We start from the raw sequence: 8,544 nt of genomic DNA on the forward strand, positions 1-8,544 counted from the left end.
CGACTATGTCCAAGGACACTATTTACAACTACACTGTAAGATGCTCTTTAGGAGAAGTAGACGCTGAAGTCCATCTTAATACTTTGGTTTGCAGGGTAGTAAGTAAGAGACTGAAAAGAAATACACCATGAACCTGATTTCTGTTGCTTTCGCCAGATTGGCAAATATGATCAATTAGGAAGCAGAAGTGACAACCTTCACCCACTTGCAGGCACTGTTGAGTGACAATATCCTTATAGTTGAAACAGTTCCTTTCTGGAAGGAGACTCTGTGTCTTAAGAAGTAAACAACGCCCAAACATCAGGAAGTCCCTGAAACTTACAAGATTCACAAGGCCCCTTGCTCTCTGAGCTTGTGTAAACAATAAGGATTACTGTCGGACTCTCCAACCTGTCAAGCTGCCTGAGAATTCTGTGGAAATGCTGAGATTATAGCTTTTATAAGTCATCATCTATACTCCAGTGCTGGGGTGGGCTTCTCAGTGATGCACCTGCCTTGAACTCATGTTTACTCCTGTGAGTAACTCTTAATCCACACTCTGATAAGCACCCCAATAAACTTCCTGGTTAAGCAAGTTGGACTTTGGTGTGGGGCAAGCAAGTGTGTCAGAGTTCGAAGGGTGGCAGGTGGCTGTGGCAGTGGTGGAACGGGTCTGGAGCAAGAATGAGGTCAAGATGTATCCAAACTTGGAAAAATCTCATCTTGAGGCAGGCAGGAGTAAGGATTGCTTCCTCCTTGTTCTGAGCCTATATGCCTCAGAGAACAAATCCTTGTGACCTTGACCTCCACCTCCATTGAGGTAGCCACATAGCCTCCCTATAAGGGCATGCCCAGCAAATACCTAGAATTCCTTTTCATACATGCAAATGAAATATTCCCAGCACCTCAATACCCAGAAAACGCACCCCCAAGGTTTATACCCATAAATAATGGGAGCTGTAACACTTGAAAACCATCTTGAAGGAGGCTTATTTCTTCCTGGCACTCAAGCTTAATGAGTCCCTGTGAACCTACTCTGCCTGGACAACATTTGTTCCTTTCATTCCAGCCAGGTGCTCAAGGCTTGGTGCCAGAATACCTTGAAGGTAGAAGCAGAACCGGCCCACAGTTTGGTCATTGGTACCCTTTCTGATGTGAAAGGAAAAAATTTCAGGCTTTTCCCCTTAAAAAATTACAAGGGAGGAAAATAATTAATAATTGAAAAAGTACCTGCACTGGGACCTAAATCCACTTTACAATCATGGTGAGTGTCACAGAGCAGCCTAGGTTCTGGAACCCAGAAATATAGGATGTCCAGGAGTATTAGAGGATTGTGTGCTCTTAGTGTTTAGCTGTGTCTAGATGGGTAAGACTCTGCCTATCCCATTTCAGTCAAATTATCCCAATGATGCTGTCTCTGTGTTAGATGCAGTCTGTGTGGTAGCCACAATGCTGATATTGGGTGACCAGTGAGAGCTGATGCCTTCCAGTGAGAGGAATCTGTTTTTGCCTGAAATTCTTCTTTCTATTCACAGTCAACTTCCTTGCCTGTGGTACTTATGCCTGAGAGAAAATGCAAGGCTGCTGTTGGATTCTAGGGACAGGTTTGTTTCCTGTTTTTACCGTTCAGATAAACCAACAGTGGACTTTTGAAAGAATGCCTGGCATTGGTGCCTTTTAAACGTTTTCTTATAACTCTTGTATAGTATACTTTCATCTTTTGGTTCTAAGAACAGGACAGAACAGACCCAGGTTCAAACTTGGCACTCTGATGCTTACCAGCCACAAGACTTTGACTAAGTCCATCTTCGTGAGCAACCCCCCTTCCCATCCTTCCTTGTTTGTGAACTCTGACCCTGAAGGTTGTTGCAAGAGTAATAATGTAATGTCTGTACACCCCTAGCACTTAGCCAACCACATTCAAGATCCTTAGTTCATTTTCTTCCCTTGCTGATCACAAGAGGAAGCGGGTTGCTCTGGAGGTGGGAAGTGAGTGTCTGATTCCAAATTGGGCATCCTTCTCAAGATTCCCGTCAGGTACTCTCAAACGCATCCCTATTTTGACAGATGCTAGACTCTTCGAGGCCTAGCACTGTGACAGTGCCGCTATGCAAATGAAGCCTTTGCAAGAGCTGGTGAATGTCAGCAGACAAGCTTCCGCCACAGACTATTGATGTGCTATCTGTCCCCGCTTGCTGCTCAAGCCTTCTGAGTACACCTAAGACATTTAGAGCCAAAGAACTCCCAGGGTTTTGCCAAGGCAGGGCTCATTTGCTCTGCAGCTAAAGCTAAGGGTAAGAGGTTCAATGACTGACTCAAGGACACTGGGATACAGGCATGGGCTGGGTTTCTTACACCTCAAGACAACAGCAGCTTTGAGGGAGAAGAGTAAATGTCAACCTGGGGAGAGGGAAGAGTTAATTCTCTCTTTAGGTGTGATGTGAAAGAGTATTCGGTTTTCCCAAACTGAAAGGCTCTTCTTAATCATTTTGCTGAATCTATTTTTCCAGTCCAGGGCATCCACAGCTAGGTTATAGCTCAAGGGTGCAAGGATGTCCCTATTCAAGAAATAGGTCTCGCCGGGCGGTGGTGGCGCACGCCTTTAATCCCAGCACTTGGGAGGCAGAGGCAGGCGGATTTCTGAGTTCGAGGCCAGCCTGGTCTCCAGAGTGAGTTCCAGGACAGCCAGGGCTATACAGAGAAACCCTGTCTCGAAAAAAAACCAAAAAAAAAAAAAAAAAAAAAAAAAAAAAAGAAATAGGTCTCAATAGAATCTTCAGTGTTCCATTGAAGTCTGAGTCTTGAGGGCAAGTTGGACAATGGTGTTGAGTTCTGGCCAGAGTCTGAAGCCTGACAAAGGGAATTTCAAATGCTGAGGGCAGGGAAAGATGGATGCCTCAGCTCGAGGAAGGGAAAAATTAAGATAAATTCAGGCCTTAATGCAGCCCGGTGAGTCCAATGCTAACCTCTTCCAGAGAGGCACCACCCAGGAACAATGATTAACAGCCAGTTCGGCATCCCCAGCTCAGCTAAGTTAGCAAGTAATGCTATTACCACAATTATTATTTCTATAGTATTTGTCATTCCAATTATTTAAAATCTGGAAAAGGCTATGGGAAAAGTCTGTAAGTTGGTCTATCAGCTTCAAGAAATCAGAATTGTATAAGTTGCTTGTGTAATACATATTGTATAGCCCATGTTTCTGAATTTTTGACTTTGGCAAGTGTATCACTAGTGATTGCTACAATAACAAACAATTACAAAATAATTCTCCACTATATGTGTATGTGGATTTCAGGTACAATATCTTAAGTCCAGTCTATGTGTTTCATTTGGAGGGTCAAGATTCAGGGACAGGGTGCTGGAGAAATGGCTCAGTGGTTAAGAACACTGCATGTTCATCCAGAGGTCAGGGGATGTGTTCCCAAACCTCACATGGTGGTGAATCGTCTCTAACTCTAGTTTCAAGGCATATGATCCCCTTTTCTGTTCCATTTTGGTACTATACAATATAACACACACATACATATATGCAGGCAAAACACTCTACACATAAAATAAAAGCAAATAAATCTTTTTTTTAAAGCCATAGTACAGAAGCTTCTAGAATACCCTTCAAAGTACTAATGGGGAGGCAAAAATGCATGAGGCCTCCAAAGGTCTAGGCGTTGAATCGGTATGCAGTTTCTTTTGTATATATCATTGACCAAAGAAAGTCACCTGATCAAACTCAAAGGCAAGGGGAGGGATATATGTGTTCTATAGATGCAGGCATGAGTGACTTGCTTTTTCAAAGTCTCCCAGTCTAGGGCATGAATACATGGGAGGGTGGTGAAGAACCGAGGGCAAAGACACTACCAGGAATTAGCAAGGAAAGGCCAGATCTTCAAAGCTCTATTTTACTAAATCTCTTTTCCTGCTTACTGCCACCCAGGTGACTTTATGATTTGCTGTACTGGGCTAACATTTCCCTCAAGTTCCCACCTGGCCAAGCACAGTGGGCAGGAAACACTGCAAAGATAAGCTAGCAAGTGTGGATTTTGTGCTTTTAAAGTGCTTATTCTTGAAGAACTGTATTCATTTCCAAAGTGTTAAAGTCGTAAGGGTACAGCTTACGGAACTTTCATGGACCGAACAAATGAAGCATAATTTGTATCTAAGTGAGTCGTCAGAGCCAGTATCTCAAAAATCCACTCCCTGACACTGTCTACCTGTTATCTCCCGGGGGGGGCACTACTCACTGTGCTAACTTCTAGCACCATGGGTGATGTTCAGGGCTCTGTGGAACATAGCTTGTCTTTTCTGAGGCTTCTCCTATGTCAGATGCTCCCCTGCTATACAGCTTCTTCTGTGCTCACCTAGGCCTTCATGGCTTTCTTACTGCTCAGCACGCTTCAAGTGATGTGCACCAGTGCACTAGCATTTAAGTATCATTTAATCTCCACAAGGCAATGTAGATGTGTTCTCTCTAGTGGTGTGTTATGGATAATGATGGGATGGGGGAAGGGGACGGGGAGTGGCTCTTCAGGTCTTCTGAATCACTGAGTGCTTTAATCTACTCATCTTGTCATGTTTGGAAGAGGTATGTTAAACTCTCCAGCTATAATTTTAGAGGTGATTTTTGTATCTCCCTTTTAGTTGTCAGTTTCTTAACCATGTACTTAAAATTGTTGTTATTAAATGCAGACACATTTATAATCATCATGTCTCTCTGACACATCGGCTCTGTTATTATTTTCTTTTCTTTTTCAGGGTATTTTCTTTTTTATGAATTTATTTATTTATTCACTTTGCATCTCAATATCAGGCCCCTTCCTCCCAGGACAACCCCCATCCTCCCCTCCCCTTCTCTGGGAGTATCACCCTACCCTGCCAGACCAAGTCACTGCAGGACTAGGCGCCTCATCTCTCACTTAGGCCAGACAAGGCAGCCCAATTAGGGGAATGGGATCTACAGGCAAGCAACAGATTCAGGGACAGCCCCGGTTCCAGTTGTTGGGGAACCTGCATGAAGACCAGGCTGCATAACTCTTATTCATGTGTGGGATCCTAGGTCCAGCCCATGCCCACTATTTGGTAGGTGGTTCAGTCCCTGGGAGCCCCTAAGGGTCTAGGTTAGTTGGCACTATAGGTTTTCATTATTTTCAAAGGTCTGCAATCCTTCACCCTTGTGTGTGTGTGTGTGTGTGTGTGTGTGTATGTATTGCTTGCATGTATGTTTACATGTGTATAATAATGCACAGACTTCTGTATGCATGAGTACAGGCTATACTGGCCATGTGTTACTCTCCACGTTAAATTTTTGACCAAGACTCTTCTTAAACCTGGTGCTCATTGACTGTCTAGACTGGTTGGCCAATGAGTTTCAGGGATCTACCTGTCTGCTTCCCCGACCCAACCCTGCCCAGTACTGGGGTGATATGTGTATGCTTTTTGCCTGGGCCCTGGGAATCTGAACCCAGGTCTTCATGCTTTTACAGCAAGCACTTTACCCACTGAGCCATTGCTCCAGTCTCCACCATTGTGTTTTGAAGAACTAAAGAAGACTGGCATGTCTTTTCGATCCAGAGCTTACTGTCACAACGGTGGGCCCTTTCTTCTGGGCCAAAGAAGGAATCTTTGTTGTATGAAGTTTTTATAGTCAGGATCCTGAAAGAAAATAGCTGGCATGCTTCCAAGTTTTACATGTATAGAGTTTACAGTGTAACGAACAAAGTGTGGGACAGAGTTCAGGCAACTGGCAGAGGCTGGAAAACACGTGAGGGTTGACCACAGAAGGCAGGAGTCAACACTGGGCTTAAAGACACAAGGGGAAAGAGAGTCTTCCTGGAGTCCCTGGCAAGCAGAGTGATAGAACCAGCTTCCCAACAGAAGCGGAGGCTGCTGAGGAAGCCACTGTGGCCAGAATGGTAGGGAAATGAAGAGAGACTGGGGAAAGGATAGGAGCAGTAAACAAATCCCTCTTACCATTTTCTTGTCCCTTTCTAGTCATTTCCATTGGTCAAATCCAACTGGAAGCCAAAAAGCGAAAGATAGGAAGTAATGCAGACCACAGTGTTTAGCCCTCTTTCAGGACACACAACAGAGCAGGTCCAGATTCCAGTACTGCACAGGAGAAAGAATACCTAGGGTGGTTGCCATCGGAGGTCCAGAAGGGCCCACAGTGCTCACGGGAGGGGGAGCATAGAATCCAAGTGCCCCAGTTCTGAAGGCAGACCCCCCCAGGTCAGCATCCAGCTTGTGGCATATAACCGGTTGTTATTGCTAGGTAACAGCTCACACATACGGTACCTCCGTGCTGCACCTACGGAGTGTGAGTGTGATGGCGAGCGTCTGACTCACAGAGCTGTTCTGTGAAGATGATGAGAGTGAAGTGTGTGGAAGTCAAGAGAGTGCTGGGTACCGCGCACACCACAGAGTGACATTTTTAGAGTCCAATGATCAGAAGTCACATTTTTTTAAAGCTCGGCAGCCTATGTGACAGATGGCTCTTGGTGTTTCAGTAACCTTGAACAATACAGAGGAGACAAGTTGGTAGGATTCTGTTGTATGGGTGGAAAAGAGAGTTTAGCCCTGGAGGAGGTTAGTGAATACAGTGGGGCCCCAGGAGGGCAAAGCAAAACCCACAGCCATTGAACTTTGTCTGGAGAACGCTTGGGTATGTCACTGCTTTCTTGGTGGCTGAGGGTGAGCACATGAGCCTAAACGCCGATGCTAAAATAACAAATCTACAAACCTTACTGGTCACTATAGATGTTAGGACACCAGCAAGGTAAGGGGAGAGTCAGAAAACTCAGTTCTATTATTTACATTTGTTATCATTCATGTGCATTAGTTACAAGTTTAAAACTGCCATCTCGTGTATCATGACCGTGGTCCATACTAGCTAGGCTTATATATATATATTTATCTTTTAACTCTTCGGTAGTACTGTGTCTATCAAATGCACCCTGACTGTTTTCAACAGCACTGTTCCTCACCCCTTGCCACTCCCTCTGATCCTCATTTTCTTCCCAATTAGTCTCTGTTTTACTCAGGTTCCTATTTCCCTGTTTCTTTCCGGGCTCCACGCAGGCACTCACGGCTGCTGTGCGCTCATCATTGCAACAGTCACATCCAGCGGACAGCACCCCTCTGTTCCCTTTCTGGGTCCGCACAGTTCTTTCAAGCACTCAGCTGTTCCTTATTGTCTCTTTGACCAAGCAGCTCTTTCTTTGTTCGCTACCTAAAGAGGCTTCATTTTATTCGGCCTAGAGACTCAGCTCTTTTCTCTTGTTCAGCTCTCAGCCTCTTGGCCATATTGGATGACAATCAATATAAGTTAAAAAAAAAAATAGTTGAATAAACGTGTATTCTATTACCACCTAGATTGCTGAGTGAGTCAGACTTAGAGGCAGTTCTCAGGAGATCAGGGTAGGACATTTCTTTCTGTAGACCTTGCCAAAGCATTTTAGGAGTCCTAGAGGAGGACTCCTTTATACTTCTGGAGAGTGGCGTTAAGAAAATGAGGAGGGGGGGTTAGCGCTAGTTATAGGGGAGAGCTCAGCAAATATTCACAGGCTGGCAGGTTGAGGTACCCTGCATGACTCATGCCCCCTGTTTATATCTTTACAATGCCATTTGCCCTTGTCAGAATGCTGATGTATAAGGCAAGTAGCACCCGCTCTGGACTATCTCTCCGGAATTCCCTTCTTATTCTCCTTTGCCCACAACCCGGCTTCACTGTTGTCTTCCCAGTAAATGAGTCACGAGAACTGCGGTGGCTCTGGCCAATTAGGATTATGTTCAGGTGAAAACAAGAGGAAGGCTGTTGGGAGAAGTACAAATCTGAAGTCTGTCTCTCTAAACTAAGAAGCACATGGGCTGGCAGTGCAAGGTTGGCACAGTCAGCCTGGGATGCCCTGAGAACCCAGGCGTTTCCTCCCCATTCTCTGTCCTAATTGGGTATCTCTCTCCATTTGTGCTCCTTCCTGTCAATGCCCTGATGAAAAGATGGTTATGTGACCTCTTGGCACTGGGAGAGCATCATAAGAAGGAAGAATGGTGTGCAGTGGTGGAGTGTCATGTCAGAAAGACAGCCCTTTCATCCAGGCGGAGGCACTAGTGTTGAGTCTCTTGCCTGGATGTCATTGGTCCTATTTACACCTCTGGCATTACCATGGTCTGCAATGGGAGTGGCTGGGAAGTCATGCATTTTTAGTAGGCCATGTTGCAAACCTGAACAAATCCAGTTGGTAACGAAGGATGGAGCAGAGGTGATGGGCAGTATAAGGGGGCTCAGGAGGGAAGAAATAGCACTTGGTGTATAATAAATGGAGTGGGTGTTGGGAACCCACAATGCTGCTACGCAGCTTTCACAGTTGCTGCTGTGCCTTTGCTTAGACTGCCAAGGTTATCTCCATATTGGAAAAATAATCCAGTAGACGTTTCTAAAGGAGAAGTGTAGTACACCTGTAATCTATCACTGCCTCTGCTGCTAAGTGTTGGGGCACACCGTGCTTAGACATGTTCTAGAATTGCCCTACTGGGTGCACAGGCAGGTAGGCATAGTCAACTCTGGGTTCT

Source organism: Mastomys coucha, unplaced genomic scaffold (assembly GCF_008632895.1).
Source record: "Mastomys coucha isolate ucsf_1 unplaced genomic scaffold, UCSF_Mcou_1 pScaffold23, whole genome shotgun sequence".
NCBI lineage: Eukaryota > Metazoa > Chordata > Mammalia > Rodentia > Muridae > Mastomys > Mastomys coucha.